The sequence below is a fragment of the Petaurus breviceps genome, unplaced genomic scaffold (assembly GCF_028583685.1).
Source record: "Petaurus breviceps papuanus isolate PSGF00001 unplaced genomic scaffold, PetGlider_PUasm1.0 138, whole genome shotgun sequence".
Lineage (NCBI taxonomy): Eukaryota > Metazoa > Chordata > Mammalia > Diprotodontia > Petauridae > Petaurus > Petaurus breviceps.
Window position 1 is genome coordinate 32,176,848 of NW_027185694.1, and position 23,828 is coordinate 32,200,675.

At 40.6% G+C, this 23,828-nt stretch overlaps 1 protein-coding gene across 3 annotated transcripts in view; it reads right to left on the reverse strand.

Annotated features, from left to right (window-relative positions):
• The window catches only part of IL4R (interleukin 4 receptor), a 48,836-nt gene extending 33,021 nt beyond the window's left edge, over positions 1 to 15,815 (reverse strand). Inside the window, exon 1 of one of the 3 annotated variants that reach the window (XM_069064171.1) lies at positions 15,654 to 15,815. The gene's annotated coding sequence lies outside the window, so the exon portion shown is untranslated. The other 2 variants (XM_069064151.1, XM_069064160.1) reach the window with 2 other exon arrangements.
• Positions 15,816 to 23,828: the final 8,013 nt, after the last annotated feature.

Genomic DNA, 23,828 nt, shown 5'->3' on the forward strand with positions numbered 1-23,828 from the left:
ATATATATATATATATATATATATATATGTATGTATGTATGTATATACTTTCCTTTGATTATTAGATATTTATTTACTGGAATGAGCTGTCTCCAGGGGTAACAGGTTTTCTTTTGTTAGAATTTTCCTAACAAAGATTGGATGACTACTTGTTGGGACTGTTTTGGGAAGGGGGGAATCTCAGCTAGGTATAAGCAGAACTAGATGGATCTGAGGTTCTTTGCTCAGTTCTAAGATTCTATAGGGGAGCTAGGTGGCACAGTGGATAGAGCACTGGGCTTGGAATCAGGAAGACTCATCTTCCTGAATTTAAATCTGGCCTCAGACACTTACTGGCTGCATGATCTTGGGCAAGTCACTTACCTGTTTGCTTCAGTTTCTTCACCTATAAAATGGGGACACGCTGGAGAAGGAAATGGCAAACCACTTTAGTATCTGCCAAGAAAGCCCCAAATGGGGTCATGACTGAAAAATTACTGAACAATAACATATCACACACACGTATATACCACATAGGTATACATATGTGTGTATATGTATATGTGTTTGTTTTGAAAGATGGATGAACAGAGAGCCAGGATGCCTGGGCTTTAATCTTGATTTTTCCATTTATTATAGATTTGGCCATAAGCCAATCTTGCCCTTCCTGGGCCTCAGTTTCTTTATCTGTAGACGGATTGAGCTGTATGATCTCTAATAGAACCAGATGGTCTTTAAGGTTCCTTGTAGCTCTAAAAATCTACAACTCTCTGCCTCCCAGAGCCTCAGTTTCTTGCAACGACTGCTTTGATTTTGTTTTTAACACTGAAACAATCTAGTGGAGGTTGGAGCTTATATAAACCTAGTTGTGTTTAACTGCACCAAGACGAACATTTATAATCTTTTCAGCCCAAGAAGAGATTCAAGGAAAATCCAGGATTGCCAAGTTCTAGGAGGACTGATAGGAAAATCCACAACTTCTGAATCACAAACCATGGTTCTAGCTCCAATCCTAGGATGAATGACTGTGGGCAAAAGCTTTGTCTTCGTTTTTTTTTTATTATTCTTATTTTCAGGTCTGAATTCTCTCCCTCCTAATTTGCCCCCCCCCCACTTACCCACCCAAATGAGAAAGTAAGAAAAACAAAACCCATTGCAATCACATGTAGGCAAGCAAAACAAATTCCCACATTGGCCATGTCCCAAATCGCACTGTGAGCCCATTACCTCTCTATCTGGAGGTGGGCGGCATGTTTCATCCTATGTCCTCTGGAATTGTGATTGTTTATTGTGTTAATCAGATTTCCTAAATCTTTCAGTGCTGTTTTTCTTTACGCTATTGTTGCTAATGTTAAATTGTTCGCCTGGTTCTGTTCACTTTACTCTGCATCAGTTCATAAAAATCTTTCCAGGTTTCTCTGAAACCACCCACTTTATCACTTCTTACAGCATTTCAGTATCCCATCATATTCATCTATCATCCTTGTCCAATCATTTCCCAACTGGTGGAAACGCCCTGTCCTTAGAAGAAGCTTCTCTGGCTATGAAGTAGTGATAGAGTAAGAATGCCCTCCATAATAGGATGACCATGAATGCAGTATGGTGGACTGTCTGTTCAATTTGCAGCCAAAAATACCTGGGTTCAAATTCTCCATCTGACACTTAGTAGCTATGTGATCCTGGTCAAAATGGACACAGTCTCAGTTTCCTCATCTATCAAAAAGGGATAAAAATTGCAGCCTGTGCCTCCGAGTATTGTTGTGAGGAACAAATGAGATATAATGCACTTTGCAAAACATTAAAATGTTTTATAAGAAGCAATTTTAAAAATCCTCTGAAAAATATCTCCTTAGCTCTCTCTCCTAAGGATATAAAATTTTACCCTAACTGCACAGTCAGATAAATACATCCCTGACCCCTAGAGTTCCACAAATCAAATAAATCAAGTCTTTTGAGACCTTCAGGGAGTCTGCTTATTTTAAAGGTTTTTACTGAAAGAATTGTTATACCCTGCCTGACAATTCCTTTGCCCAGCATTTGAGACCCTTATTATCAAATGCAGCTAGGTGGTGCAGTGCATAGAACATTGTGCCTCAAGTCAGGAAGACCTGAGTTCAAATATTACCTTAGATACTTACTAGCTGTGTGACCCTATTATTTAACCTTTTCTTGTCTTAGCTTTTCATACTTTAAAATGGCAATAATAATAACAACACCTACCTCATTGGGCTGTTGTGAGAAATAAAATACATAATATTTATACAGCACTTAGGTACAGTACATGGAACACAGTAGGTACTCAATAAATGTTCATTCCCTTTCCCTGTTTTTCCAGTCTTTTCTTTTTTTTTTTTTATAGCAATCGGGGTTAAGTAACTTGCTCAAGGTTACACGGCCAGTTATTATCTCTGGGTGTGGTGCTGAGTATCTGAGCCCGGATTTGATCCAGGTCATCCCGACACTGGCTCCAGTGCTCCTACTCGCTGAGCCACCTGGCCGCCCCTAAGCAATTGGGGTTAAGTAACTTGCTCAAGGTTACACGGCCAGGTGTTTCTGGGTGGGTGCTAAGTGTCTGAGCCCGGGATTCGATCTCCAGGTCTTCTCAACACTGGAGCCGGTGCTCTTACTCGCTGTGCTACCTGGCCTCCCCTTTCCAGTCTTTTCTTAATGAATGTGAGTTATGTTTCACACAAACTAGATTTCTTGCTTTTCCTTTTTACATGTTTAATGCTTTTCCACCACGATGCCTTGGCTCATTTTAGTCCCTATGTGGGATCATTTTGTCTAGATTTAACTGCCTATGCCACATGAGCAGCAAGGTGGCACAATGTGGCTGATTAGGGAGTTAGGAACATGTGAGTTCAAATCCTGATTCAGCTATTTTACTGGCTCTATGACTCTGGGCAAGTCACCTATCCTCTTTCAGCCTCTCTAGGTCTGTTGTGAGGATCAAATGGATTAACACGCAAAGAGGTTTGCAAAGTGCTATAAAAATTCTAGTTACTGTTATTATCACATTCTACTGTACATCATATTTAATTCTGCATTCAGATCCTCCCCTGTTAGACTGTAAGCTTCTTAAAGGCAGAGGACATGTTTTAATTACACTTCTATCTCCCCCAGTACAATGCTTTGCACAAAGTATTAACTTCACTCTAATGCACAGGTTCTAAAAGTGGGTGATACTGCCCCCTGGGTGACACTGGAATGTTACAGGGGGAGGTAGTAGCCTCAGGTGCAGTGGGTGGGGGGGCCTTAACTAAAAATAAGGGGGTAGTAGAAGAGTAAGGAAAAAAGAGAAGATAAGAAAATTTTGAAAAACTGTTCATACATGTTTTATCTGTTGTGTAAAGTTGCAGTGATTACATTATTTTCCAAAAAATGTACACAAAATTTAAGTTTATAACTGATCAGTAGTTAAGTCTGCTCACAGGTCTTAACAGGTAAGTGTTGGCAGGCTATGGTGTTGAGCATTGTCAGGAAGTCCAGAATGCATCGACAGGAATACATGTATATAATGACTTGCTTACAATACGATAATATACGGTTACATGACATATATTGCATTATCAAAATTTCAATGCAGGAAAAAATCCACAAATTTACAATAAATTATTAAATTTAAGATACATCATTTAAAAAATTATATATATATATATATTTTAAATGATGCAAATTTTTAATTAAAAAATTGTTAAAAGGTTAAAGAAAGTAGATTTCCAAGGGGGCACTGAGTAATTTTTTTTAAAAGGGGGTGGTATTCTAAATAAGTTTGGGAACTCTGCACTAAAACAATGATCCTTGATGTTTCCAAAGGACTCATGATGAAAACTGATATCTACCTCCAGAGAGAGAACTGATAGGCTGAGTGTAGAGCGAAGCAAATTGATTTTCACTTTCTTTACTGGTCTTGCTTTTTTGGTTTGTCTGATTTGGCAACATGGCTAATATGAAAATGTTTTGCATGACTTCACATGTATAATAGGTATCATATTGCTTGCCTCCTCAATGAGGGGGTTGGGGCTAGAGGGAGAGAATTTAGAACTCAAAAAGTTTTTAAAGTGAAGTTTAAAAATTATTAAATAAAAAGAAAAACCCCAAAGTATTAGTTTATCGAGTGAATGAATTGCTCCATTTATAATGGGTTTAAAAAATGTTTTTATTACTCTTAGCACAGGAACAGGCAAACCATTAATGACTGATCTAAGCTTCAGAGTTAGAAAACCTAGAAGCTAAATATTCCTTTATTTACCAATGTATTCTTAGCTTGACACTTAAGGCTGTCCACCCAGGACTTAATCCCCCTTTCTAGCCTTATTTTTGAACCAATGCCCTATGTACACTCTACATTCTAGCCAAGGTGGCCTATTAGCTCTCCCGCCAACTGGACATTCCCTACCTCCATCTATTCATTTCAGTTGACCCCTCTTGTAGAAAGCACTCCCTCCTTATCTCTATCAGTTAAAGTCTTTCTTCAAGGCCTAGCTCACATGCCACCTCTTTCATAAAGTCTGCCCTGATCCCTCAGCTGAAGTTTCATTCTTTTCACATTTCACTTTGACCAGTAGTCCTTTTCATTTCCCCCCAGAAGAAGGGACTGAGAACAGAGATTTTTTTCATCCTGTATTGACAGCACCTGAGAGACAGTCTAGACTCATGGATAAAGAACTGGCCTCAGAACCTTGGAGAGGCTGAGTAGTTTAAAAAGCCCTTGATTGAAGCCAAGAGATCTGGATTCAGGTTCTAACTGTGCCTCTTACTTGTATGACAATGTGAAAGTTCATTCATCAAACTGAGCATCCACTTCCTCTGTTGTAAAACTGGGACAATAATGCTTGCATTACTTAGCTCATAAGGTATTTGGAAGGAAAGTACTTTGTAAACTATAAAGAGTGATAGAAATGTTACTTATCTGGCATTCTTATAAGTAAAACACAATTTCTGCTCTCTAGGAATTTATAATAGAGTGGAGAGTTTATTTGCTTCAAGAGCCCATAGGCACCAGAAAATGTCTATTCCTTCTAATACAACTCTATATTTGTTGACCTAAGTCTTTCACAGACAGGGAAAAATTTAGCATCAGGCTATTTTCTTCTGCCCTCCCTGTACTCAACATCCTTCCCCTCTCTTGTCCTAGGAAAGCTATGGGGCAAATGAAATTTTTAAAAAGAATTTACATGAACCATACTGTTGGCAGTGATTACTGGCCAATAAAAAAGTAGCTGACCATAAAACTGGTTCACAAATCTCATGACCAAGCAGTTAGACTGAACAAATGATTTGGAGGAAATGACTAGTATCATTTGAAGTGTCACAGGGTAAGATCTAGAACAAGATAGAAAGATAAGAGATTATAGAGATATCTTCTGCTCAGTGAGATTACAGAGAAGTGCCAATTCTAAGGCAAAAAGCCAAAGAAGCCCCTTGGGTAGAGGCAGAGGTCAGACAGCATGGTACAATGAACATATGGACTCTGGAGTCAGAAGACTTGACACTACCCATGTGACCTTGGACAGGGCATTCAACCTGATTGGGCCCTAATTTTCTTACCTACAAAGTGAGAAGATTGGACTGAATGACCATAGAAAGCCCTTCTAACCCTAGATCCATCATCTCAACAAAAGGAGAAATGATTCTTTCTACCTTGAAAGCTGTCCAAAAAAAGAGGATCCAATGCTTTCCCTCATCCATCTTAAACATCCATCCTGGGACTGGGAAACATTTCCTGCCAAGCCAATCTTATAACATTGCTCATGCTGGACTCTGAGTCTTTTTTGGGGAGAGGGGCCAAGGGGGGTTGTGTTAATAGATATAAAGACACTTAAGAGACCCTTTTTATATGGAGACGAATAAAATGTTTAAGTTGGATAAGACCTTAGAGAAATATCACCACCAACTTTGAAGAAGAAGAATTGAGAAAAGATGTAATTTTTTTCAAGATAACACAGGTAGTTTGTGGCAGGTGCCAGTCCTTCTGTTCCTAGCCCTTGCAGGTTAGCTATCCCAGTTATTTTAGCTATTCTATGTGGCTTTAATTGGCCCTTCTAAATATATAGCTCTAGTCCCACACCTCCAATTCCCTGATAGGCATTTATACTTAGATGTCATGATGTCACCTCTAACTCATCACCTCTAAAACTAAATTCATTGCCCTCTTCAGGTAGCTCCCTTCTCCCTGTTCCCAATCTATTTACTGCTGTCATCGTAATGACCTGTGCTCAAATGTGTGCAGCTAGCTTTGATGATCTCATTTCCTCAGTCCCCAAACTCTGCTTATTTTCATCTTGAAATGACTCTTGTATACATCTTTTCCTCTTCACTGCCTTAGTCCAGATCTTCTAAGCCGAATGATTGCAAAAGTCTCTTAACCTTAACCTCTTAAAATCTTTAGGAGTTTCCTTCTCCCAACCACACTGCCCATTGCTGCCCTGCTTTTCTTTCAAAAATGTTTTCACTGCCACTGTCTTGCTTAAAAAAAAAGGCTTCAATGGCTCCTTCCTTCTTCATGAGTGAAGTCTAATTGTCTAGTTATCAAGGCTCTTCTACTCACAACCCAGCTACCTTTTCCATCTTACCTGCATCTTTGTCTATGTCTACAGTGATCTTTGCACACTGTAAGCATTTAATTAGGCCTGTGCTGGAGTCAACTTGACCCAGTTTTGGAGAGTGGATTGTTTTCAGTGTGAGCATTTACAGGAAACAGATGAATGGTGGCAAATCAGGGCTTGGTTGTTTTGTTGGTTTTTAAACTTAAGAAAGTGATGGAGAAAATAGTAAGAGTGCAGATTACACTTGAAAGTGTGTTAGGCAAACATTCCTGCTTCCTCTTCACCTCCACTTCAATTATTAAACTTTTACCAGCCCACCATTTTACTTAAGAAATTTTAGTTATATTGAATCAAGCTTCTCTCTGTTTTGGTTAGGACAGTGTCTAGTCTCCAGCACAGGTGTCCTATTCTATCCTCCACACTTTCATAGTGGGCATTCCTTTCACCTAGAACATTCTTTCCTAACTCTGCAGAGGAGTATAAACAGTCACTCTTTCAGGACCAGTTCAAAGCGCCCTCCTCTATGAAAATTTCTCTGATCATTCTAATTCTCAAGGATTTCCCTCTCCTTGAACCTTTCTAATACTTAGTGTGTTCAGCAGAAATGCTTTAATAGGATCCCATTTTATTTGCTTTTGTTTTACATTTTTCTCTTCCCAATTAAAGTGTAACTTCCTTGAGGGCAGAGCCCATCTGAAATGCTAGAGGCATGGTGTAAGAGTAGAAAGAAAACCAGACTAAAAATCATAAAGCAATTTAACTCATTTCAGCAAACATTTACAAAGGACCTACTATGTGCCAGGCACTGTGCTGGGTGCTGAAGATAGACAAAAATGAAATGGTCCCTGCTCCTAAGGGGCAGTCCTGGGTCAATCACTAACTTGTTATAGGATCCAGAATAAGGCACTCTCTCTATGAGCATCAGTTTCCTCTACTGTCAAATCGGTATAATAATCCCTGCTCTACCTATTAGGTTTCCTTTATCCTTTTTTTTTTGGTCATGATCAAATGAGATCCTGGGATCAAATGTGCTTTGTAAATGGCAAGGCACCACAAACATGTATGGGGCTGTCATTTTCCAAAGGGCTTTGATCCTTTTTCTTCCTTGACATCCTCCATCCCCAGTACTGTAGAAACAGAACTCCCTGACCCCTAAGAGGGTCTCTTAAATTTAGTAAATGGACCTTTCTCAGATCTTTATAGGTCTTATTAATACAAAGTTTTTATTAGAAGAGATTTCCTGATGGAGAGTTTGGAAAGGATCTGTGTTTTCTTGCTGAGGGAACTCTCCTTGTGGGAAATTCCTCCTATGATTTAGTAAGTAAATCCTAGGGAGTTGCTAAGGCCCCCAGAGGGTAAGCGACTTGCCAGGGTCATAAAACTGGATTGGATCCCAGTTCTTGGGGACTCCAAGTCCAGCATGTTTTTCACTGGGTCACTCTATGTACTTAAAAAATTAAGCTTCTACTGATATAAACTTAGGCTTCCTGAATTATAGTTATCAGTGTTTATTATCTTATCTCCCAGCTACACTGAGTTTCTAAAGGACAGGCAGGGGCTATGTCTTATTAAAATGTTCTGTCTTCCTCAGAGCCTAAATCCTTTACACATAACAGGAGCTTATCAAATGTTTTATGACCGAGGAAGCAGCATGATAATGGATATTCCACAGGGATTCATGAAGACACCACTCTCTACTGGTGTGGCCACAGGCATACTTCCTCTCTCTAGGTCTTAGTTCCCTCACCTCTAAAATGGGGGTAGAAGAAACACAGAAAAGGGAGGAAGTCTAAATTAAATAATCTCAAAAATTCCTTTCAGTTCTAAGACCTATGCTCTTAGGTACCTAAGAGCTACTTAGAGTCAAAAAGAAATCTATAGGCTTCCATTTAAGCTCCTACTTGTCGATGGACAAAACAAAAGCACCTAAGTCTTTGGTAGGGAAATTCAACTGACAGGCTCCCTCTTAGGACTCCAATGCATCAAAGATCTGTGAGTACTCTGTACACCTGTGCAGATCACAATCCATTTAATTGGTAAGCATTTATTAAACACTTACTGTGTACCAGGCACTGTGCTAAGCAAAACATATTAAGAGGAGGGGCCATTGTGTGCTGCTAGGCCTGAGAAAATTTGTTACCTAGTGGCCAGTCAAGTCATTCAGCACTTATTCACCACCTACTGTGTGCCAGGCACTCCCTTAGGTACTAGATAAACAAAGAAAGGCAAAAAACAGTACCTGCTTTCAAGGAGCTCACAGCCTAAGGGGGGGGGGGAGGCGTAAAACAACCATATACAAACTGGATAAATTGGAAATGACCTCAGAGAGAAGGAGCTAAGACAAAGGAAGGGTGAGAAAGACTTCTTTTAGAAGGCAGAACTTTAGCTGAGACTCGAAGAAAGCCAGAAGGCAGACATGAGGAGGGTGAGGGCTCCAGGAATGAGAGATAACCAGTGAAAATGCACAGAATTAGATTAGACTCTCTTGTGAGAGGAGCAGCAAGGAGACCCATGTCACTAAAGTGCAGAATGTAGGAGGTGAGGTTTAAGAAGATTGGAAAGGGAGAAGAGAGCAAGGTAATAAAGGGCTATAAAAGCCAAACAGAGGATCTTAATTTGATATTAGATACAATGATGAGTGTCTCTTCAACTTAGCTAGGTCAGTTCTAGGGGCTCCTGACCTCAGAACAACCTTCCAGTGATTCAGTGACGTAACCACAGCTTAGTTTGGTAGCCTAGGTGATACTTTCCATGCCAAGACTTTAGGTGGCCATGCCTCTCTAAAAAGCACTAAACAAAATGAAACTCTCCAAACTAAACAAGATTCAACTCTCTCCCCACTCTCTACCACCACCTTTTTCGATTTTTGATGGAGAGGACCAGAGCAGAGAATAAAGACGACTGGAAGAAAGAGGGGTTGAAGATGGGAACTGTAAAGCAGAGAATTCAAATAGAAAGCCTGAAGGTGCCCTGGAGAGCAACTCCCCTCCTTGGAAGTTGGAGGAAACTTAGTAGATTGGGAAGAGCCCTATACTTGGAATCAGGTTTAAAGGGTTTGAAGCTGGGCTCTGCTACTATCACACTATTACTAGGCTGTGTACCTGTGATTGAGTCACTTAAGCTTTCTGAAGTCCACTTTCCTTTAGTTAAATGTTAGCAATGATATTTACACGACCAGCTTCATGTGGGTTGTTGTGAGCAGAAAGTCTTGGAAAGAGTGAAGGGCATCATAAATGTGGATCGGTGCTCTTACAACACTCTTTGAAGTAGGTTTACAAGAATTCCTATTCTTATTCATTTTAAAAATGCCAGAAAGAAGACCAGCATTTCTCATTCTGACCCATCCTATATGTAATATGAGAGAAGCAGAAAAAGCATTTCACTAGTAATATTGGCAGCCTAGGTTCTAATCTCAACTCTTTGACTACCTAGCTGTGTGACACATGGGCAAGTCACACAGCTACTCCAAGACTCAGTTTCCTAGTCTGTAAAGTGAAGACAATAATATTTGAACTACCAATCTCTCTGGGCTTCTCCTAGGATCTCATAAGTTAAAGCACAAACTGCTTGGTAAATAGTAAAGCACTGGATAAATGTGAACTAATAATGTTAAAAGCTTCTGAAAGAGAGCTTACAATATTAATTCCCTTTGCTGTTCATCCACCTCAGGCCATGTTCTGAAGTTTATTCAAAGATCTCATCACTTAGGAGAGAAACAGAAATGTTCATTAAGTCCACAAGGATTGCTGTCCCTTTTCTTTGATTTCTAAGGCTTGAGCTTTTGCTGTGGGAACAAATTATCTTAGACTAATCCCTCAAGATTTATTCTGGGGAAATAATGTTGATTACCCCAGCCAGCATCCTGATTTTTTTTATTGTATTTGGGATTTTATTTTGCCAGTTTCTCCCACTAGAAAACATATTCCAAGGCTTCTCTCATGCTTGTTGGAAATGGAGCAGGAATTCTTAGTTTTGTTTTTTTTTTCATCTAACAATGGATTACTTGGTTGGATAAAAATTGGGTCAAGTGAGAAATCAAATGCTTAGTGAACCTTGATGTGTGGCCATAAACAAACTGCCTCCCATCCCTAGGCCTCAGTTGTCTTGTTTGTATGATGAGGTATTGGACTAGCTAACCTTTAAGGTCCTTTCCTACAATAAAGGCTTTTTAATTGTCTTTATAAGAGTTGAAGCGACTTTTGCTTTGAACATTGCTACTATGTCCTATAATCCAGAGGCAAATATTAATGAACATGTTTTAATTTGTGGCCTAAAGGGGAATATTCAGTTGTCCTGCCTAGAAAGGGAAAAATTAACAATAATAGCTTAGATTTATATAGGTCATAGGTTATAAGGTCATAGGATCTTTATAACCCAGGATCCTTATATCCTAGAAGAGGAGAAAAAGCATAACAATAGCTTATATTAATATAGGTCATACATAGATCATGACATCATTGGAACTTAGATCTAGACCTGGAAGATGAACTTAGAGGCCATCTAGTCCAACTCCCTCATTTTACAGGTGAAGAAACTGAGGCTCAGAAAGGTGATGATGCCCAATAGTTTGCACAATGTCTTCCTTACTTACAATAGGCTGTCCCATCTCCAGGGATCTGAGCTGAGTCAGACTATATCTGGAATGTTATATTCAGACCAGGATGCCACAGTTTAGGAAGGACATTGGAGAATACCCAGAGACAGGTGAGCAAGATAGCAAAGGACCTCAATGACAACACTTAGGAAGATCAGCTGAAGGAAAAGGGGAAAGTTTAAAGAAAGGAATTGGGAAAAGAGATGACTCGGGTCAGGGAAGCCAGTGGAGGAGACGTGACAACTGCCTTCACATATCTGAAAGGTGATCATGTGGAAGAAGGATTGACCTTGTTCTGTTGGGACCCAAAAGACAGAACAAAGGGTGATGGATGAAAGTCACAGAGAGGTCAATTTAAGTTTGATGTTAGGAAGAGTCATTCCAAAGTGAAAGAGGATGCCTTGGGAGGGAATGGGTTCTCCCTCCCTGGAAGTCCTCAGTGGAGGCTGGACAAATTGCTTGTTGGAAATGTTATGGAGAGGAATTTTGGTGAGGTAGATACCAGGTTGGAACAATTTTCACAGACCTTCTTTTGCTCTGACCCAATTTTCCTTCCCTTTTCCCCCCTGTACTGCTAGTAGTTTGCAATTCAGTACTTCTGTGAACATGTACTAGTCCTTCCTAGAAATGGATGGTTTCTTTCTGTGGTTTCAAAAAATAAGATGTTACATCAGTGTTAATTTACTCATTTATACTCTATCTTCTTCTTGAAGAAGCAGCTCAGAGTCCTTTATCAAAGTTTTAAAATGCTATAGTTACTCTGCGTATCACTGTGACCTTTATTGGGTGGTCAACAGTGGAACATTTTTAAAAAGAAAAGTTAGAAACACTTGAGTCCTTTTCCTATCCCACTCCTTCCTGTTTAGGGGTGTCATGGAGGTAGAATTGGGGGATCTGAGTTGGAACTTTTGTTCTGCAACTTACTACTTGCGTGACCAAGGTTGAGTTACTTCCCCTCTCTGGGGGAAAAAAAAACCCCAGGGTTGAGGGGAGGGAAGAAGAAGGAGGTGGTTGGATTTGGGGATCTCTAAATTGTTGTAATTCTATGAATCTATGCTCTCTAGAGATAGTTCCACATATTTCGAAAGGACATGGTGTTTTCCCGTTAAGAACATATTGTTTTACTATCAAAATAGTACAACTTGTCCAGCAGTGTTTATTACACAGATGTCTTCCATACATGAGAATGAGGACCTTAGATAAAGATTTAAACTAAATTGGACCATCTGCTATTCCCAGAACTTGGCCTCCTAGCTCCTGCCTCTCAGCTGTCCTCAAGTCTAGAAGGCATTCCTTCCTAAGCTTCCTTAAAGCCTCACCTCCATAAATCTGTAAAAGTAAGCTCTAGGAGGCCAGGGGCTATTTTGGTTGTGTCTCTGTGTCCTCCTTAACAGTATCCTGAATAACAAATATTTAACTTAATTCTGAGCATTTCTCATATTTGCCTCTCTTCCTTCTTTTAGGTGATTCCAGCACCATTCAAAAATCCCAGAAACAATTAAAAAGGCTTAAGAGTTCAATGATATCACTTACTTAATTTGGTATCAACTGGAATCCACATAAAGAGTTTACAAAGTGCTTTCACCTACTTAGGTGGCCCTCCTTGGGAGACAGCACATGATCTCATCAGTGAGAGGGGTAATGCTAGTGTTATTATCTCAGCTTTAGTGATAGGGACCCTCAGGTTCAGGAAGGATGAGGAATCTGCTCAGCTTGTAAAGCGCAAAGACTTAAAACCAGGTCTCTGACTCCTAGTCCGGTGTTTTTTTCTACCTCTCAAGCCCCATTATCAAAGTCATAGAATGTTAGAGCTGAGGGAGGCCTTAAAGATGATCAAATTCAAAAGTCTTCCTTTTACAGAAGAGGAAATCTTGGCCCCCAAAGGCAAAGTGAATTTGTATTAAGTCCACAAAGTGAGTAAGTAAGAGACCTAATAGTCAAATCTGACTATTCATCTCCAGTACATTTTCCACCATGTCATGCAGCCTCTGATCTGGAATTTGGCTTTACAGAAATTTAGTTAATTAATCAACAAGCACTTATTAAGTGCCTATGTGCCAGGTAAATAGAGGTATTTGGAGATACAAAGACAAAAATAAAAGTTATTGTTCTCAAAAACTTTGTGTTCTACCTAAATGAGATGGGCCAGTCAGGCAGGCAGTCAATCAGTTAGCATTTTACTATGCACCAGACACTGAGCCAAAAGCTGGGGATACAAAGAAAGAAAAAATAACCACTCCCTATTTTCAAGGGACTCAGAGTCTAATAGGAGAGACAATATGCAAACAACTCTATATAAACAGGACATAAAGGATAAACAGAGTCTCAGAGGCAGAGCACTAAAACTCTAAAAAAAAATCTAAAAAAGATTAGGAAAGGCTTCTTGCAGAAGGCAGGTTTTTAGCTGAGTCCTACTATTCTGTTACCTGCTGGAACCCAGTGTAACTGCGTAACCCAAGCTAAATCACCTCTCAGAGTTTCAGTTTGCTAATCAGAAGATTAGGCTGCTGTTTCACGATTTACTCTGATTTTTAATGGTATAATAAAATGCATCAGGTTTCTGGAGATAGGCTTCGTATAGAGTGGTAAAAGTACCGAACTTGATCTCAGAAGACACTGATGTCACAGCAAATCAAGCAGAAGCATACTGCCAATGCCAGTTCATTCCTGTGTTGCAAAATCAATCCCCAGAAATGAGCTTTTTAAACTAGTATCATAGCCCCAAAAATTGGGAACAAATTACCCAGTGATTACTAGGCCAAAACCACAAGGAGATAAAAGAGAGAAGGAAGGGATCTTTATACCCAAAACAGCAGGTCTTTTTGTTTGGTGGCAAAGAACAGGAAAATAAAGGGGTGCTCATCAACTGGGAAAGAGCTGAACAAAGTATGGTATAGGAATGTAATGGAAGACTCTTGTGATGTAAAAAACCCACTCACAACATGGCTTCAGAGAAGCTTGGGAACTGATGTGCTGTGAGGTAAGCAGAACAAGAACAATTTATACTATACGACAGCACTACACTAAAATGAACAAACTTTTAAAGATTTAAGGACTCTGATCAACTCAATGATCAAGATGATTCCAAATGACCAATGATGGAGGATGCTTTCCATCTCCTGACAGTGAAGTGAAGAACTAAATATGTAAAATGAGACACGTTTCTGGATGTGGCCATTACGTGGATTTGTTTTGCTTGACTATACATATTAGTTACAAAGGTTTTTTCCCCCTTTTGTTCCCCCCAAGGGGGCGTGAGATATAGGAGGGAAAGAAAACTGTTAACTGAAAAAGAAAATCTAATTCTTTAAAACAGAAAAGGAAAAATGATGCCCAAGCCACTTTGAGAAAGCTCTGTGTGAATCTAGGGGCTTTCACCCCACTTTTTCTAAAGGTTTTCTAGAGGAGTAAGCATTACACAACCAAGGAGTGACAGTCGATGTCATAACTTGATGGCAATCATTTTCATTTCAAGTTGGGTAATCCAGGACAGTCCTAGATCTGCTGTTTACAAGCTGGGTAATCTAGAGCAAATCACTTACCCTCTTTGGTCACGTTTTCTCCTTTGTAAAGTAAAGGGGTTGGAAATGATCTCTAAGGCTTCCTCTAGCAGTCCATGAGTCTGTGCCACTGCCAATTCTAGCCTTTGCCTCAGTTATTACTGTTTATAGATAATCTCCTGGGAGGCTGCCCCCCTTTTCATGCCAGAGCACACGTGGGTAAGGCACTTCAGAAAAGCCCCTGGAAAAATGCCCAAATATCAGACTCATTAACAGTCTAGGTCAGTGTTTCAAGATCTTAGGAATAGGATTGAACTATTAATGCTGCACTAAACGCACTCTCAGAAACGGGAGTGCCGTGGGGGGTAGTGGGAAGAAGACTGGCCGTGGGGTCTCGACGACTCGTGGCAGAGAGGTGCCTCAGACTCGGGGACACCTACTACCATCCACACAGACAATCACAGATGCCACTCGAACTCAGTTTCTCAGGCTGATCACCCCGCTCCCCTCCAGCACACTCTCCCGGGACTGCCCTGATTCCCTTCAGGTACCACCTTTGAATAAGACTACCTGAAGAAGGGTCCATGTATAGGGCACTGACGACTGCCCTTCTTCCAAGGGAGCATAAGAGGACTAAAGTCCTTTCATCCAACAATTCTACGGCCCCAAGGAGAGACAAAACAAAAAGTAAAACGCATTCACATCCCTTCTCCTACCATCCCCTCCCCGGTCAAGGTTCCCCAGGACTCACCTCAGTCAAAGCTCACTCTGGAGCCCCAAGGCTGGACTTTGCTGCCAGCCCATGATCTCTTCCAACAAGCCGGGGCACAGCCGGCGGGAGGCCGGGAGGCCGAGAAGCCGGGAAACCCAAGGGGCTGGGAAGTTTCCTTCATCTGTTACCTTTCGGTCCCCACCCTACCCCAACACCTTTCCCCCCCTTTTTAAAACAACCCGACCCAGAGCTTCCTCTTTCCTCCCAACTCCACCGCCGCTCTAGGGGAGCACATTTGCATGCCCAGCCTACTCGATTACCTCCGACAAATGAACTGGCCGAGTCCACCCCCTCCCGGTCTCGGCTCATCCGGCTTCCCAGCAGTGACGCTGCCTCCCCCGCTCCGAGTCCCAGCCAGGGACGGGAGGGCCACCAGCTCCCCGCTTCTCTCTTCCTCTTTTTCTAGGATCTCAGACCCTACGGTAGCCGGGGGCGGAGGTGGGGTTGGGGAGATGGGGGTGGGGCCGGGGAAGGGGCGGGCCAGAAGGTTGGTGGCTGGGGCGCCGCCTTTCCACTCCCCTCTTCTTCCACTGGACAGGTGCTTCTCTCCTCTGACATTTGGAACACCCTGGCTAGGGGGAGCCAGGTGGCGCGGGGGGCCGAATGCTGAACCTCAAGTCGGGAGAACTCGAGTTCACGTCCTGCCTCTGAACCCTGGCAAGCTATGTGAGCCTGAGCAAGCTAGTTAACCTTTCTCTGCCTCAGTTTCCTCATCTGTAAAGTTGGGATACAAATAGCAACTACCTTATAGCAGAGTTGTTGGGGGTCAGAGGAGAAAAAATACGCAAAATGTTTTGCAAAAATCTTGAAGCCATTCACATGCTAGCTGTTAATAGTCCAACCCTCTCCTTTACACATGAAGAAATTAAGCTTCAGCCGGGGAAAGTGTCGGAGAGCACATTCCCACAATGAATCCACAAGCACTTAAGTGGGAACAGCGTTGGGTGCTGCAGATACAAAGACAGAAACAGTCCCTGTCCTGGATGAGTTATATTACAAAAAGGGAAACAAGGATACCCAGAAGGAGGCACAAAATAGGAACAAGATAATTTCAGGGTTGGGTGGGGGAAAGCACAGAAGAGGTCGCATTTGACCTAAGCTTTGAAGGAAACGAGGAGATATTCTAAGAGGAAAGGATAATGGTAATAGTAATAATAGCTCACATTTATACCATGCTTTAAATTTTACAAAGTACTTTATAAATATTATATCATATTATCCTCAAGACAACCCTGGGAGGTAGATGCCATTATTATCTCTACTTGACAGATGAGGAAACTGAGGCAAGCAAGTTAAGTGACTTGCCCAGGGGTTACACTGCTATAAAGTGTCCACTGCTCCACCCGGGAGCTCAGGTGAGTGGTGAGTGCATTCTAGGCATAGGAGACAACCTGTGCAAAATGCACAGATCTAGGACGTGGAATTGCTAGTTTGGAGAACAGCTAGCAGAACAGATGGCAACTGATTAGATATGAAGGGCAAGAGGAAAAGACTAATCTAGAAACCAAAAAAAGCATTGATTAAGTAGAAAGTCAGTTTGGCCAGTTTGGCTAGAGATGAGGGCATAGTGTGAGTTAGAGAGTTAGTTTTCACCATAATGTGAAAATAAAAAGCCAGATCATGAAGATCTTTAATGCCCAACTTCAGAATTTTTACTTGGATCCTAGAGGCCATAGAGTCACGGGAACCTTGTGAACATAGGAGGGACATGGTCAGACCTACACTTTAGGAACACCACTTTGACAATTATTTGGAATACGATTGGATAAGGGAGAGAAAAGTTAGGACACTATTACAAAATTCCAGACCAGAGGTCATTAGGACCAGTGCTAAGGGTGGAGGTGTGAGAGAAAAGAAGGGGCCAGATACAAGATATATAATGTGAGTAAAACTGACTAGATGGCAACTGATGAGAAATGAAGGGTGAGAAAAAGGAAAGGAGAGGATTAATCAAGTAAACAAAAAGCATTTATTAAGTCAGCAAGATTCCTTTCCCTGAGTTCAAGTCTAGCCTCACACTTCCTAGCTGTATGACCCTGAGCAAGTCACTTCACCCTGTTTGCCTCAGTTTCCTCATCTGTACAATGAGCTAGAGAAAAATGTGGTGAATCACTCCACTATCTTTGCCAAGAAAACACCAAATGGGGTCACAAAGAATAGGACACGATTGAAACAACTTGAATAGCAGCAAAAATAACAACAAATTGTGCCAGGCTTTGTGAATCTGAGGTTGCTAACCAGGTAGTGCCTTCAACAGCTAAAGGAAAGTTAAGAAGAAGCAAGAGTTTTGGGGAAAAGACAAAATAAGTTGTGGTTCTGGATATCTGAGATGCAAGACTTAAGTTTGGGAGAGAAAGTAGTACCAGGAATATAGATATGATCATTGAATCCACAGAAGTTGATGAGATCATCACCAAGAGAGTATAAAGAGAGTTAGAGGAGGGGGCCCAATGGATCCTGGGAATACACTTGAAGTTAGGAGGGGAACATGGGACATGAGACAAGGAGGATTGTCAATGAGCAGCAGAAAGTGGGTGACTGATGGAGCTATGATTATACTCTGGGTAGTCTTATTTCATACCTAGTGTGCTGAAGATTATTCCACATTATTCCTTTCACCTTTTGCTATCCTCTTCCTTCATTGTACATGTTCCTCAAACATATTTCATAGGACATTGACAAGGGTTGACAAGGACTTTGGTACACTGGAAAGAGAATTAGCCCAATTCTGCTATTTACTACCTGTGTGATCTTGGGGAAAATCTCTTCATTTTCTTGGGTCTCAGGAGCAGTTGGATTAGATCAGGGTTTTATTTCGTTTTGTTTTAAGGTTCTTCTAGCTCTCTAGCTTTGTTCTAGTTCAATATTTTCATTTTATAGAAGCCCAGAGAGTCAGGGTGACTACTCAGGGTAGTACACAATGTAAATGGTGAAGATGAGACTAGAACCCAGAACTACTGACTCCTCAACTAGTGTTTTGAAAGGCAATTTGATGTAGTAGAAAAAGCACTGTACTTAGAATAAGGAGACCACCACAGGTTAAAATCCTGGCTGAGAAATTTTCTTATTTTTGGTCACAGGGCAAATCACTGCCCCCTGGGAACCTTGGTTTCCTTATCTAAAAAATAAGGATGTTACTTGCATCCCCTTCCTCCCTAGGTTCTTGTGAAGAAAATGCATTTAATGAGCTACTATCAGGAATATAGAGCTACTTTGTCTTTAAAAATTTCCTCTCTGTTTCCTTTTTTCCTCAAAGTGTTCATGATTTTAAATTTAGGCTGATACTAAATTCAGAATTCTAACTCTCTAATCTTGCCATCCACATTGAAAAAATCTAAAGTGTTCAAAAAACAAGGGTTCTGTACGAGTCATGACATTATACATATCAGGAAGTACCTTCCTGTCTTCTATTCTCATTCCTGACTGCCAGTTGGAAATCCCTTCTGCCTGCCCTTGTGGAGTCAGAGCCACCCACATTCTATGACTAGTCTCTGCTTTCCCCCTCTTTACCTAATGAATTCCTACTCATACTTTAAAGGCCAACCTGATATAATGAAAACCACACTGACTGTCAGAAAACCCTAACCCTATCTGGACTTTTTCCTTTACTTGTTAAATTAAAGGACTGGGAGAGATGATTTCCAAAATTCTTTCCAGCTTTAAACCTAGAATAAAGCTCAAATGTCACCTCTTTCATAAAATTTTCCCTAGTTCCAAAGGGTAATAATGACCTAGGATTTATATAGAATTTTGTATATTTATCATGCATTTATCACATATTGTTTTCTGTTATTGTTATATAAGCATTTGTCATATCTTTTATTACACCATAAGGAATGTGTTATCTCCTCTCCTCTCAATCTTTATCTCATCTCATCCTAGTCTCCAAATTCTGCTTGTGATCACTTGCTGTCAGACCAAGCCAATTCTGATTCCTAACTCTTTTATTTGATTCTACTTGCTGTTCTTCATTATTCCTGGCTCATTTCCCAGAGATCACACCCCATTTCTCTCAGTTGCTATAAACTTGGAGGCAGGACAATTCATCTGCAGCACAGAGAGGCAATAGTCTTTTTCCTACTCTGTGGCTGCCCATAGGCAGCTTATAAAAGTCTAGAGAGGCAGAACATTTGGGAAGATGAGGCACAGGGGAGGCATAGGGTGGATAGTGTCTGATCCCACATCAAGGACCAGGGTTTGTGGTGTCACTCACCCCACATGTCATATGTACCACCCAACACAAGGGGATGCTCTATGTTATCAGCCACAGCTTCTGGGTCCTCGTAAAGGCTGTAAGATGGCTGTTGTGGCTCTTCCTCATGTATAGTAGCCCAGATTCTTTCTATTATTTTGGGAATTTTGTGTAGATTTATCCAATAAGATTCTTGACTCACTCACTACCTTACTCATCCCCTAAGATTTCATTTAAAGTCATTAGCAAAGATATGATTAGAAATGAAATACATAATACAATATTAGACTGAAAAAAATACAGCAATAAATAGAGTGTGGGCATCTCCTATCAACCTGAATTATTCTCTTCAGATCAGGGCCCAACCTTCCTTCATGAAAACAAGCCATGAAATTAAAAGAATCTCAGTACAGTTGCCCACATTCAAGTCTTCCACTCCCCCTGCTGCAGAGAGGGAGGGGTACTCAGGGAGTTCCATTGTCAGGCCAAATGTGATGGGTCCTGACTGCTGTTCCTTCCTGCTCACCTTTGCTCAAGGCCCTGCTGCTTTTCTGTAGCTGCTGATCAGCAGAAGAGAGATTGATCTAGGTACACTTCTCTTCATTTGTCTCCTGACAAGCCCTTCAAGCTTAGATGACCCTTAAAGCACTCATATTTCCAGCTTCCATCCTGCATCATTGACTACCTGTGTCGGGCTCAGTCTGTATTTGTTTACAAAAATTTGTTTATAGTCTGTATTTGTTTACAAACAACTATAACAACTATGTGAGACAAGTAATACAAGTATGATAGTCTCTATCTTACGGGTAAAGAAAACAAAATGTAGAGAGTTTAAGTAACTTGTCCCAGATTATATATCTAGGAACAGGATTTAACTGTATATTTCTAGACACTTGGGTTAGTGTTTCTTCTAATATATACCATATTGTTTCCTATTAGCCAGTCTTCCAGGGTACTAAGGATGATTTTAGCAGTTAAGGTAAGGTCACGGACTTCTTATGATTTTGATATTTTCATTAACTTATTTGAGAAACCCAGGGCATGTTCCAGGTCTCTCAGTGCCAGATAATCCACCTTCCTTTTCTAAGTAATTCTGGGATAACTGGAAAAAGAATCTTAGAATTTTATAACCAGAAGGACTTTAAAGATGATCCTGTTCATACACCTTCATCTTGCAGGTCGAGAAACTGAAGCCCAGAGAGGAAGCAGGAGCGTAATGGAGATTAGATCCCAGGTCTCTATTGGCCATTCCTGCCTTTCCTCTGCTCTGAGATGTATCTGGGCTGCCTCAAGTCAGACACAAAAGCCCTGTGCCCTAGGGGAACAGATAGTTTGCAACAAGGGCCCTCAGTTAAGGCTATTCCCTCTCACTCATTTGCATCTGTCCCCGAGATAGAACTAATCAGTTTGGCAAGTCTACAAAGGCCAACAATTTTTTTTTTTTTCTTTTGGTGATGAAACTATGTGCCTTAACCCATTTCTCTTTGAGTCTTTACTGACAGAAATCTTAGTGCCAAAATAGGTGCCCTGAAGTAGATATCAATTTATTTCTGCCAAAATGTTTGGTAACTGCTATTTTCTATGCAAATTGGTGTAATGGGGGAGATAAGAGAACAAGTATTTATTAAGCTTCTTCTAACTGACCTGCACTTGATATGGGCAGCTAGATAGAGAAGTGGGGAGAGTGCTGGGCCTGAAGTCAGGAAGATTCATCTTTCTTGAGTTTAAATCTGGCCTCAGACATTTAACTAGCTATGTGACTCTGGTCACACAAATGAGCTGGAAAAGGAAATGGCAAAATACTCTGGTATCTTTGCCAAGAAAACTCCAGTTGGGGTCATAAAGAGTCAGACACAACTGAACAACAACAAAGCTGCCTGGCGCTGTGCTAAGCTGGGGGCTGTGTGGGGCGGGTGCTATTGTTATCTCCATTTCTCATATGAGGAAGCAGAGGTAGGCTGGAAAAGGTTAAAAGGATCACACAGCTAGGTTTGAATTTGGGTCTTCTCTGATTCCAGGCATAGCACTCTCCTCACTGCACCACCTAGCTGCCCAGTGAACTCTGAAAGAGAAATGTATTGAGTTATGTGGTTGGCTGGAAAGGATGATGGATTTGGAAGCAGGAGAAATGCAGGTTCAGCTCCCAATTATGACTCAACTCTATGACCACGAGTGAGTGAGTCTCTTTACCACCTGAGCTTCAAATCATCCCTCTGGTAAAACAGCAATATTTGACCTACCCACTTCATAATGGGGTTGTTGTGAGAAAAGTGTTTTATAACCTTAAAATTATATATGTATATGTGTATGCATTTAAATTATTTTTATATATTTGTATATATACACATATACATACATATGCATATATACATATATATTTAATTCTGTTATATGCAGATCAGTTTTTAATTTTTGAGTCATCTCAAGTCATCTGGAAAGCAAGTGGAATATAAATATTACACTGTAGTGACCTTTGTGCAGGTTGCTCTCTAACCACTTATAGGCCCATGAATAAATGCTTGGGACTGGGATAGTAAAAAAAAAATAATTTTTCAACTCTCAAACCCACAAAAAAGTACCATAGTACAAGGGTAAGCGATTTGAAATCTGAATCAGGGGATCCCGGGTTTCAGTATTGGTTCTGACACTTTATGTGAACTTGAATAAGTCATTTTCTTTCCCTGAGCTTCCATTTCCCTATTGGCACAATGGGGATGAGAGGGCAGGTAGTCAAGATGATTTTTGGTGTCTCTTTTTGCTATAAGATTTTATAATTTTTCGAGTCTAATCCAATCGAATGTAATCCAACAAGCATTTATTTAACACCTACCTGAGGCATCCAGTTAGGTCCTATACAAGATAAAAAACCAGCCCAGTCCCTGTTCTCAAGGAACTTAAATTTTACTGGATGCATGCAACATGTTAATAGATAAGGATTTACATTGCTATTTGAGGAGAGAGACAAGACTAACAACTAGAGAGATCAAGAAAGACTTCCCATAGGAGTCGGTACATGATGATCTGAGCCATAAAGAAAGCCAAGGATACTGAGTTTCAGAGGTGAAGAAAGGACATGCCAGGACCAGGCACAGGAGGATAGCCTGTGAAAAAACATGGAGGTGAGAGATGGAATGCTTAGTTTGGGGAACAGCAAGAAGTCCAGTTTAGCTGGAATGTATAGTAAAATAAGGATAATAATGTTAAATCAGTATGGAAAGCTTGGAGTTGGCTTGTGAAGGGCTTTAAATGCCAAGAAGAAGAGTTTGTATTTATTCTAGAAGCAATAGGAAGCTATATTTTGTATTTGTATTTGTGTGTGTATCTTTATTTGTTGTAGAAGAAATAGAGAGTTCATTAATGAGTAGTAAAACCTCCCAGTTCATATTCATATAAATTTAACTAAATATATTTTATTAATATTGTGCTCCCTTACATGTGTATAGAACTTTGTAATTTTCAGGATGCATTCATATATTTTTTTTCTTGTAATTCTTACAGTAGTTCTGTGAGATGAGCAGAGGTGATATCATCTCCATTTTATAGTGGAACGTTCTGAAGTCCAATGAAGGAAAAAAAAACTTGCTTAAGGTCACAAATCAGCTCATGGATACTGGCATCTTCTTATTCCAAATTCAGTGCTCAAAGAACTAGTAGGTTCTAAATTCAGTGTTCTAAGTTCTATCTAGGTGCTTGAATGGTGGGTTTTGTTTTTGTTTTTTGGATGGGATGCTAGCAATGAGAGGAGAATGAATAATCTGATTGCTTTTCCTAAATCCTGATCACTTTCTTTTCTTTTATTGTTGTTCAGTTATTTCAGTCATGTCCAACTCTTTATGACTCCATTTGGGGTTTTCTTGGCAAAGATACTGGAGTAGTTTGCCATTTCCTTCTCCAGATCATTTTATAAATGAAGAAACTGAGACAAAGAGTAGGTAACTTGGCTAGGGTCACACAGCTAGTAAGTGTCTGAGGCCACTTTTGAACTCAAGAAGATGAGTCTTCCTGACTCCAGGACAGCATTCTATCCACTGCGCCACCTAGCTGCTCTTGGGATCATAAGTATATCATCTTATCCATACATTTTCAAATGAAATCTCAGAAGACCCTCCCACCCCCACCCCAGCACATTGCATGGATCCCTACCAACAAAAGCCGCCCCTCAGGAAAGGGTAGGTATGGATGACTTGTGACCAGTGTCCTTAGAAGGAATGTCCACATTGAACAGATCTCAGATCCTTTAAGG